Raw genomic sequence first — 12207 nt, 5'->3', positions numbered from 1 at the left:
ACTAGATTTTTTTTTTTTTTTGAAACAGAGTCTCACTCTGTCACTCAGGCTGGAGTTCAATGGCATGGTCTGGGCTGACTATAACCTCCTCTTCCTGGGTTCAAGTGATTCTCATCCCTCAGCCTCCTGAGTAGCTGGGATTACAGGCACACAACACCATACCCAGCTAACTCTTGTATTTTGGGTAGAAATGGGGTTTCGCGATGTTGCTCAGGCTGGTCTCAAACACCTGGCCTCAAGTGATCCTCCTGCCTCAGCCTCCCAAATGCTGTGATTACAGGCAAAAGCTACTGCACCAGGCCTCTGACTACATTTCTATTAATATGGTTAGGTTGGAGGTTTTAGTATTTTTGTATCTCATATTTATATCAATATGACTGGCTTCTTTGTAGTGTGTGGTAATATTAGTTCTGTAAACTGTCAGTTGCAAAAAAAAAATACCTTGAACTATAGTGTATGTTGATAATTAGCCATAATAATTTCTTAGTTAATTTCTTATAATTAAATTTGTCAAAGAGGCAACTTATAGTTTATATCTGATGAAATCTCTAAAAACATGGGTAAAACATTGGGAAATGTATCCATGTACTTCACTCTGGTTTCATAGGTTTAGCAAGTGTCTCAAAGACATAGAAAGAAGCACAGAAATTGTTAGGAGATATTTATGCTACCAGTTTTAATAATTGGGATACTTTGTATACTGCAGAAAGAAAAATTACTACACTCCTCTTTTTTTAGTCAAAATTGGAAAAAAGTCTTAATTGACAGTTACTATGCCTGTGCTGCCCATAGCAAGTATTCAGTGGAAAATACTTTACTGAGTAATTTGAACACAGCTTAAAATCCATAGTATGTTACAACTGCTAGCCTTTCACAAAGTTTGCATTGTCTTAATATAGAAGGATACTGTGATCTAAGAATTCACAATTTTAAAAAGTGGAACCTAAACAGGGTTTCCTAATTGCCATGAAGTTATTTGTGTCTTAGATGAATTATATTTACAACATTGTAAATGTCAGTGGGTGATCCAAAATAAATTGTTCAAGTTATTAAAATGTACATTTAAGTAGGTTTCAGTTTGACTAGAAATAATTGGCAAGAAGGCAAGAACTAATCTTCTAGAGCAGGGGTCCCATCCCCCAGGTCATGGACTGGTACTGGTCCATGGCCCGTTAGAAACCATGCCACACAGCAGGAGATGAGTGGGAAGCAAGTGAAATGCCATGTGTATTTACAGCCATTCCCCATCGCTCACGTTACCACCTGAGCTGTGTCCCCTGTGAGATCAGCAGCAGCATTATATTATCAAGGAGCACAAACCCTATTGGAACTGTGTGCGAGGGATCTAGGTTGCGCATTTCTTATGAGAATCTAATGACCGATGATCTGTTGTTGTCTCCCACCACCCCCAGATGGGACCATCTAGTTGCAGGAAAACAAGCTCAGGCTCCCACTGATTCTACATTATAGTGAGTTGTATAATTATTTCATTTTATATATAACAATGTAATAATAATAGAAATAAAGTGCACAATAAATGTAATCCACTTGAATTATCCTGAAACTATCCCCACCCCCCCACCCCCCAGTCTGTGGAAAAATGGTCTTCCACAAAACTGGTCCCTGGTGCCAAAAATATTGGGTACGGTTGTTCTAGGGTGTAGACTATGAAAAAGATACGCATTGTCTCCATGAACTAAAAGGCAAGGTGATTTTAAACAATTTAGATGCCAAACAAAGAAACCGAAAGCTTTCAAAGTCATAAATGATAGAGAAAGGAAATTGTTACATCATGTGCCAAATTAGAAGCAAATCTAAACTTCTTAGCATGCTTATGTACTCCACCATCTGATTTGTATAAGTAATTGGGGAAAGAAAAACTCACAATATAAAACAAGATTGACTAGTTCTAGCAGATGACACCTGTAAATAGAATTTTTACTTGTTGAAATTCTGGTGTGAAATGAAGCCATTATTATTATCATCATCACAATAAAGTGTTCTTTTTAGTTCTTTTTTAAATATCCTCTAGTTCTGAAAGTCTCTGTTAATTAAACAGCAATGACAGACCTGCATCTTCTGTAAATACTTTGTTTGTGTGAGGCTGTCACATGGAAAGAAAGATTATATTTTAAACAATATGTTCAAGTGTAAAAAATCTTCAACAAACTCTTAATGTTTTAAAAAATGGGGAAAAATTTTAGTAGTTTTAACATCTTGGAATTCTTCATAATAAGCTAGGTATCTCAGAAAGTTTGAAAGGATTTTAAATAATTGTTTTAAAGGATATCAAAGACCAAATTATGACCTGGAATATTCAGTGTAGTTTTTCTATTTTGAGAGGTAGTGATATGATTACAATAGCACAATACTATTACAATGACATTATTGGTAGCTCAGCATTACTGTCAACACTCAAAAAGCTCTGAGGTGGTGAATTTATACAGTTAAATCAATGATTTTTAAAATTCTAACTCAAAATGATAGTTAAAAGCCAATCTATAATTTATTTTAAAACTATAACATTTATTGAGCTGGCAGAGTAAAAATAGCATACTCCTCAAATTATTCCTTTAAAATCATAAATAAAACAGAAGGTATCACTTTGCCTTAAAAATCTTTTCCTTAATTTCAAAAATCAGTCTGATAAATCTCAACCCAGGGTCATTACTGCATATGTTTATCATTTCTGACTTTTCAAGAACACTTTGAACATCAATTAAATTGAGAAGAGAGGGCTTGCATTAGTTTCCTCTTGCTGCTGTAACAAATTACCACAAACAGTTGCTTAACACAACACAAATGTATTCTCTTACAGTTCCGGAGATCAGAAGTCCAAAATCTGTTTCAATTAGGTAAAGCTAAGGTTTCAAGAGGGCTACCTCTTTCTAGAGGCTCAGAGAAAAGAACTTATTTCTTTGCCTGAAGTAGCTTCTAGTGGCTGCCAGGATTCCTTAGCCTGTGGCCCCTTCCTTCATCCTCAAAACCTAGCACTCCAAGCTCTTCTTCAGTCATTGCATCCCCTGTTATGGCTGCTCTGCTGCCTCCCTCTTATAAGGACCACTCTGACCACATTGAACCCACTTAGATTATCCTAGATAATCTTTCTGTGTCAAAACCCTTAACATAATCATGCCTGCAGAGTCCTTTTTGCCGTAGAAGGTAACAATCACAGGTTCTGGGGATTAGGATGTGGACATCTTGAGGGTCCATTGTTCAGCCCACAACAAACTTATAATCATTTTCATTTCATTGAATATTTGCTTGTATCTGACACCATAAGAAGATATACAAGATGAATTCTGCTTTCTACTTTAGAACCTTACCTGCTCAAATTTCTTGTTACACTGTTTTTCTGTTTTGTTTTGTTTTGTTTTGTTTTGTTTCTGTAACTCCATTTGTTCCCTTTCTACTGCTTTATATTTTACTTGAGATTTTTCTCAGAAAAGGAAAAATGCCAGGGAATAAATACTTGGAAGATTTTCACCAGATGAAAAACTTCATCCAAAACTGAGAAACACGTCAGGTTATTGTTGCCTCTGGAGCATTTACTTGGCCTATTTGCACATGCCCGGAAGTTAACCTAGAGTCAGTGCCTGTAATGTTTTCTTCTGTCATACTGAAAATCTACTTAGAAGGTATTGAAACATCACCAGTGACAAAGAACAAAAATAAGTTGATATTCTAATGTTAACATCAGTAATAGACATATGAGTCTTAGAAAGCTTTCCCCACCTGCTAATTGTTTTCTCCAGAATAAAAAGAAAAAAAAAAAAAAAGGAGAGTGATTTTAAAGCCAATAAAACTAGGCCGAGTGTGGTGCCTCATGCTTGTAATCCCAGCACTTTGGGATGCCAAAGCTGGTGGATTGCCTGAGGTCAGGAGTTCGAGACCAGCCTGCCCAACATGGTAAAGCCCCATCTCTACTAAAAATACAAAAATTACCCAGGCATGGTGGTGGGCACCTGTAATCCCAGCTATTCGGGAGACTGAGGCAGGAGAATTGCTTGAACCCAGAAGGTGGAGGTTGCAGTGAGCCGAGATAGTGCCACTGCACTCCAGTCTGGGTGACAGAGTGAGACCCTGTCTCACAAAACAAATAAAAATAAAAATAAATAAATGCAATAAAACTAACGCCCATTTTAAATATTTTTCAAGTAGTAATCTCAAAGGAGACATCAATAAAATTGAGAAACTCTAAAATGAGAGAAGTAAAAGGGATCAGATTCTCCCAGTAGATTTTCCCTAAAACATAACATTATGTGCCATGCACCTGGAGTTCTCAGAAAGAAATTATTGTATACACTCAATAGGAATAGTTTCCATATCTCTCATATTTTTGTACTTTATATAACTACACATGCACACACAGACACTCCTTTCTAAGTACAGTTACATTTGAAAATGCTATGAATGACCTACAATATGAACTTTCATGCACTTCGTGATCCTAAGGCTATCCCTGATTATTCATGTGAAGTATTTTGACATCTGTAAATACTGAGTTCCTAACATGTTTAGAGGAAATCAGGCAAATCGCTTGATAACATTAATAACTTACATATTATTTTACAATTTTTGAAAGTGTTTTTATATATTTTTTTGTTTGTATTTAATAAATACATACCAGATGCACATGACATGTACAGTGCTAATTTGGCCAAAATCTAGGCAAATTTTATGATAAATTGCATTATAAGGGTATGGGTGAAGGGTGGAAGGACCTTCTCTTGATACGCAGTAAAAAAGTCTTATAGCATGAATCCCGAGTGGCCCATTTAAAAATAAACCCTGATCACATAAAATGAGATTTAATGCTAAATGAGGCCTGTTTTATACAGGTGCCCCTAGATAAACTGTGCGGCTGTGAGTATCTCATTTTGCTGCCACACAATTTTCAGTGTACATTAACAGCCTTCCCGTGAAATCAAAATGCTTTTAAATCATTCTATTTGTTGCAAAACATTACTTTGGTCTATGTACAGAGAAGTTCAGCCACATAAAATTTTAATATCCCCTAAGGGTAAACAAAACAAAACAAAATACCATAAAAATGATGAGGTTAAGAAGGTTTACATGATTCCTAGCAAAAAGTGGGGGTTCCTAGGACATTTTCAGGGCTAGCTGAAGGACCCTTTGATAGAGATCATTGCTTTATCACAATTGCAGATGCAGTTCATGTTGGACGAGAAAGGAAAGAAAACCCAAGACAGTGAAAGGATAATTAACTAAGAGTCTTAGTTTTAATTTCCAAGGATTATATGGTGACATGATTATTTCACAATGGAAAACTGAACAGATAGTTTTATATTTTGCTATTTTACCTTGTGATAATAAACTATCCCAGGTATTTATTCTATTTTAACATCAACATGTGCTCCTCATTTTACCAACTGATCCACACAAAGCAGGTAAAGAAAAATGTTGCTTTGGGTGAAACCAGGCACTTCAACTTTACAGCCCTCCACAGCTCTCTAATTTTCTGATAGCCCCTGGAGAATGGCATGAATGACGTGTCTGGGGTGGAGTCCTGGATGTTAGCTGTGCTTAATAGCCAGAAGTGAAAAAAACCCTTCCAATTAAGCAAAAGATGATAGATCAGGCAGTCTGGTTTTATTGCCGATAGAAAGGAGCCAAAAACTGACCAAGAAGGTCAGCAATCATGCAGCAATTATACCAGGGATGAAGACCAACAGTAAGAACAAAGCAGAGAGAAAGGAAACTGCCTGGAATTTGAGCATTTATCAGCTTAATTAATGAATATTGGCAGATGCCTGTCTTGTGCCAGTCTCTGCAGTAGACATCGGGATACTGCAGCAAGAAAGATAACTATTCTCAACAATCTTGTCTGCAAGTGAAGACAGACACTGATAAGATGCAAGTGTCATGAGTTCTGTAAAGGGGAAATTTAGAAGTGTGATGAGAACATGTAATGGAAGGGGCTAGCCTAGCTGGAGTCATTAGGGAAGGCAGTGAAATGTTTGCTGAAACTGGGAAAATGAGTACATGTTTCCCTTCCTCTCCCTTCCCTCCCTCCTCCCTCCCTCCCCCTTCCTTCCTTCCTTTTCCTTCCTTTCCTACTTACTTAGCAACACACCTGGCAGAAAGTCTGGCAAATAATAGGCTCTTAATAAATATATTGATGAGCTGGAAAATTATTATTCAGACTTCTAGTTTCTGCAAGAGAAAGAAGTCCCATTCTTACTAGGTCCTCCCTCTTACAATGAAAAAACCCTGGACATAACCCAACAACAACAAAAAAAGAAGTCTCTGAAATGTGTCAAGACTGCTTAAGGTCCTCAGACTTGAGGAACAATACGAAGGTGAATCCTGGGTTTCTTTATTGTTCCACATATTTCAGACAGGATACTGCAGAGACCTCCAACAAGGAATGTCAACAGGCACAGACACTAGTACCTCCCCTGAGACAGAACCTATATTGATGGGTACAGAGCACAAGTAGGCGTATCTTGTCACCTAGTGTCCACCTTGAAACAACAGAGACTGGCAGAGTGGATTAAAAAAAGATTCCCAAAAAATGTGCTATCCACAAGAAACTCACTACAAATAGAATAACATAGATTTCAAATAAAAGATGAAAAAAGATATACTATGCAAATATAAATTTTTAAGAAAGCAAGAGTGACTATACTAATAATCAGATAAAGTCATCTTCGGGACAAAGAATATTACTAGAGACAAAAAGAGATATTATATAATGATAAAAGAGTCAGTCTTCCAAAAAGACATAATATCCTAAACATACACATGCCAAAAACAAAACAAAAAAAAGAGTAGAGCCTCAAAATACATGAAGCAAAAGTTGACAGAGCTGATAGAGGAGAAATAAATAAATCAACAGTTATAGCTAAACACTCAAATACACAAATCCCACCAATTGATAGAACTACTAGATATAAATATCATAAGAATATAGAATTGAACAACATAACCAACCAACAGTATTTAATTGACATATATATATAGCACTAACTACCAAATAGCAACAGAATATACGTTTTTTTCACATGCCCATGGAACATTCATTGAAGCAGATCATTTTCTAAGAGGCTGCGTTATCCCACATATTTTGATATGCAAGGAGGGAAATATGTAGCACTAAATGTTTACATTAGATAAAAGGAATAGTCTCAAATCAATAAATTCCTACCTCTGGAAACTAGGAGAAAAAGGGTGAAATAAACTAAAAACAAGTAGAAGAGAGAAAATAGTAAAAATAATAACAGAAATCATTGGAATTGAAAACAGAAACACAATAGAGAAAAATCAATGAAACAAAGAGCTAGTTCTTCAAAAGAATCAACAAAATTGATAAACCTCTGGCAAGATTGACAAAGATTTTTTAAAAAGACAATAATCATCAATGTTGGAAACAAGATAGATAATGTCACTGGAGATTCTTCAGCCATTGAAAGGATAATCAGAGAACATAATGAATTGCTTTCCTTAGAAATTTCTTAATGACAAGCAATGGACCAATTCTTCAAAAACCAGAAACTAACAAAACTCAACTAAGATGAAACAATCTGAATAATCAATAACCATTAAAGAAATTGAATTTTAATTACCCCAACCCCCAAAATCCAGTTCTACACCATTTCACTGGTGAATTCTATCAAACATTTAATAAGGAATTAACACCAATTTCACAATCTATTCCATGAAAAAGTAAAGGAAGTACTTTCCAACTCATTTTATGAGGCTACAGAACCAGACCAAAAATGTATTTTAAAAAACACACAAAAGTAAACTATACTATTATCTCTCATAAACTTAGGTAATAAATTGTCAACAAAATAATACATGTTGAACCCAGCAATGTATAAAAATAACTATATACCATACAAAGTAGTAGTAGTTTCAGATGTGCAAGGGCCGATCAACTTTAAAAAATCTATGTAATCTACAATATCAATGGGCTAAAGAAGAAAAACTATATGCTCATGTCAGTTGATGCAAATAAAGCATTTAGTCAAATCCAATATTTATTACTGATGAAAACTCTCAGCAACTTAGGAACAAAGGGTAACTTCTGAACTTCACAAAAGAGAATCACAAAACAACTATATCTAATATCATACTTAATAGTGAAAGACTGAATGTATACTTAAAATCAGAGACAAGATAAAGATGTCTACTGTCAGGCATTCTTATTATTCAGCATAGTCTCAGCAAGAAAAAGAAACAAAAGACATACACATTGGGAGGGCAGAAATAAAACTGTCCATACTTACAGAAGACACAACTGTGAATGTAGAAAATCTTTAAGAATCTACAGAAATACTCCTAAAGCTGATAAGTAAATTCACAGGGTAAGTAGCGTCACAGAATACAAGAGAATTATACAAAAATCAATTGCATTTGTATATATTAATAAAAATGTGGAAACAGGAATTTGAAACACTATATGATTTACGATTACTTCAATAAAATGATATACTTATGTATAAAATTAACGCACAGGCTCCGTGTATTAAAATTTACATAATACTAATGAAAGAAATTAAAGTCCTAAAAAATGGAGAGACATGTTATTGAATTGGAAGACTCAATATAGTAAAGATGTCAATTCTCCCCACACTAATCTGTGGGCTTAATACTATTCCCATCAAAATTCTAGAAAGGCTTTTTTGTATGCATACAAAATCTCACCTAAAGTTATATGCAAAAACACAGGCCCTAGAGTAACTAAAACAATTCTGAAAAAAGAAGGATAAAGTGAGAGGAGTTATTCTATCCAATATTAAGCCCTATTAGCTTCCGTAATCAAGATAATGTGGTATTGGAAGAAAGATAGATACACAAATAAATAAAATAGAATAAAGAACTCAGAAATAGACCTACAAATATGCCTGGCTGATTTTTGACAGAGGTATAAAAGCAATGAAATATAGGAAGAATATTATTTTCAATAAACGGTAATAGAACAACTGACCTTTTTGCTTTGTGAAAAACCCTGTTAAGAAGATGAAAAAACAAGCTACACACTGGCAGAAAATATTTACAAAATTCACATCTGACAAAGAACTATTATCTAGAATATATAAATAACTCTCAAAAGTTACCAGGAAAACAATAACAGAATCCCCTCAACAAAGAAACTATCCAACTATAAAATGGGCAAAAAACATAGACATTTTAGTAAAGAGGATACATAGAGGGCAAATAAGCATATGAAAAGACATTCAACCTCATTATTCATTATGGAAATGCAAATTAGAACCACAATGAGATGTTATTTCACACCTATCAGAATGGCTAAACTAAAAAGTAGTAACAACATCAAATGCTGATGAGGATGTAGAAAAACTAGATTTCTACAACGTATTACTCATATATTGGGTGGTGTAAATGTAAAATGGTAAGGCTACTCTGGGAAACATTTTGGCAGTATTATAAAACAAAACATGTAATTACTATAAGGCCCGAAAATTACACAATTGAGCATTTATCCCAGATAAATCAAAACAAATGTTCATAGCAGCTTGACTTGTAGTTGCCAAAAGCTGAAAACAACTTAGATATCCTTCAGCTGGTGAATTTTTAAACAATCTGTAGTATAGTCATATTTGGAATACATCTCAATAATAACAAAGGAATGAACTATTGGTACACACAGTAACTTGGATGAATCTCCAGTGAATTATATTGAGTGAAAAATGTCAATCCCAAAATGTTACATACTGCACAACAAAATGATAGAAATGAAGAAGTAGTTGCCAAGGGTAAGGGACCAAGTAAAGACAGGAAGACAGGTAAGCCTATAAAATGTCAAAAGGAGAGATCCTTGAAACAATGATATTTTCTCTATTGTGACTGTCCTAGGGCTGATATCCTAGTTGTGATATTGTACTATTCAAATACTATGGCTTTAGAAGATGTTATCATTAGATGCCTGATATAGGATATACAGACTCCCTCTATTATTTGTGTATGAATATACAATTATCTCAAAATGAAAAGGTAAAAGAAACTCAAAAAATGATATTTCTAATGTCAAATAAACATTCTACTAATAAGTTGTAATGATGTATTGCGTAGACTATATTTCATAAAATTATTTTTATTTTCAATTCTATACTATTTTTTACTTTAAAATATAGTTTTAAAATGTATTATACAGTAATTTTGACATTTTTGGTGAGTGTGTATGTGTGCATGTGTGAAGTTCAGTGAACCATAATATATTTATAGATTTGTATAAACACTACTACAATCAGAATACAGAACAGTACCAACCCCCGCCCCCCAAAAGACCTCCTCAAATCATCCCCTTTTAGTCACAAACCCCTCTCCAAACCCGACAGGCTCTCCATTATTATAGCTTTACCATTGTGAGAATGAAAAATAAATGGAATTATATATTAATAGTATGGAAACTTTTGAGACTGGCTTCTTTCACTCATCCAAGTTGTAGCATATATAAATAGTTGATGTTATTTATTACTGAATAGTATTCCACTGTAGGGATATGCCACAATTTATCTGTTCACCTGTTGATGGACATTTGTGTTGTTGTTTTCAGTTTTTTGCAATTATGAATACAGATGCTATGAACATTTGTATACAAGCCTTTGTATGTTTATGTTGTATGAACATACGCATCTTGCTTGGGTAAATAGGAATGGGACAATGATAGGTGCATTTTAACTTTTTAACAATTGCCACACTGTCCCCCAAAGGGATTGTAGCATTTTATATTTCAAAAATTTCTGTTTGTTTCTGACTTGTAGCCCTTCAATGGCTCCAGTTTGTCCATAGGTTAAGAAATTTACAGACTTTACCATGGCAGGTGTGTCAGTCAAGTTCTTTGTGGCATTCGATACAAATGAATTATATAAGTAGCCCATAAGCCAGCACTTCCTGAGCCTGCTTTTCTGACCTGGGTGACTATGCCTAGCAAAATCAAATGAAAGGACATGAAAGGCACAGATACAGAGGAAAGATCAGAGGGTGGGGAATAAAATACCAGGTTGAGGAAGCAAACATATATGTAGGAAATATTTGAAGTCAGATCTCTAACCAAAAATTTTATAAGTAGACCAGTCTGATACAGACACTGCTGTTGCCACAAGCAAACACATAGGCTGTGACTTCCACCTAGATTTATAAGGAGATGAAATTCCTTAATTATATGATTGGAATGCAAATGTTGTACAACCAAAAGTGTGATGAAATATTTGCTGGAACATATGAGGTATTTTTTAGTCTAGAGTCTAGCTCTCTGTCAACCTGGTCACTTACTATCTACATCCAAATCACACAATTAAGTATGTTTGAAATTGCTGCAACATTCAAGTAGCTTGATTATTTTTATTATTTTCACAAACTGACTGATGTTGCTGTTTCTCTTTTTTTTCCCTGAATTATAGCACAAGGGGTTAAGCTTTCCTTTGCAAAAGAGCTAATTAACACCTGTGTGTGAGTGTGCATGTGTGTGAGTGTGTGTATGTGTGAACATTCTTTTGAACTACTTGAACTTGTTAGTTTGATTCAACATTAAAAGGCCTCAAGGCCACAGCTATAATGAAATTCACATTTTGGAGTTTACATTGGTATAGTAATACATTTCATTCCGTTGTTCTATAATTTGCCTAATCAAATAAAATGAGATCAAGCATTACACTGGAATGGTCCAACCTCCCCATTCATACAAAGTTACATTTAGCTAATCACATAAGAAATTACTCCTTTCCCAGGGATTTGTTTGCATTTGTAAGCTAGTTAGAAGGCTGAATTTAATCAGTGTATTCTATTCCTCTATTAATATCTACTGAGCCCTTGAGATATAGCCAGAGGGGCTGATAAACTAAATTTTCAATTTTAATTTTAATTAATTTTAATTTAAATAACCATATCCTGTGACTAGTGTCTACTCTATTGGACAGCACAGGTATAAAGGTCCATAAACTCACTTCATTCATACATACACTTAGTCATTAAAACTATAACTTGTATTTATGACAAACCCACAGCCAATATCATACTGAATGGGCAAAAATTGGAAGCATTCCCTTTGAAAACTGGCACAAGACAGTGATGCCCTTTCTCACTGCTCCTATTCAGCATTGTATTGGAGGTTCCGGCCAAGGCAATCAGGCAAGAGAAAGAAATAAAGGGTATTCAATTAGCAAAAGAGGAAGTCAAATTGTCTCTGTTTGCAGATGACATGATTGTATATTTAGA

Source organism: Nomascus leucogenys, chromosome 9 (genome assembly GCF_006542625.1).
Source record: "Nomascus leucogenys isolate Asia chromosome 9, Asia_NLE_v1, whole genome shotgun sequence".
Taxonomy (NCBI): domain Eukaryota; kingdom Metazoa; phylum Chordata; class Mammalia; order Primates; family Hylobatidae; genus Nomascus; species Nomascus leucogenys.
This window is presented reverse-complemented; position numbering follows the sequence as displayed.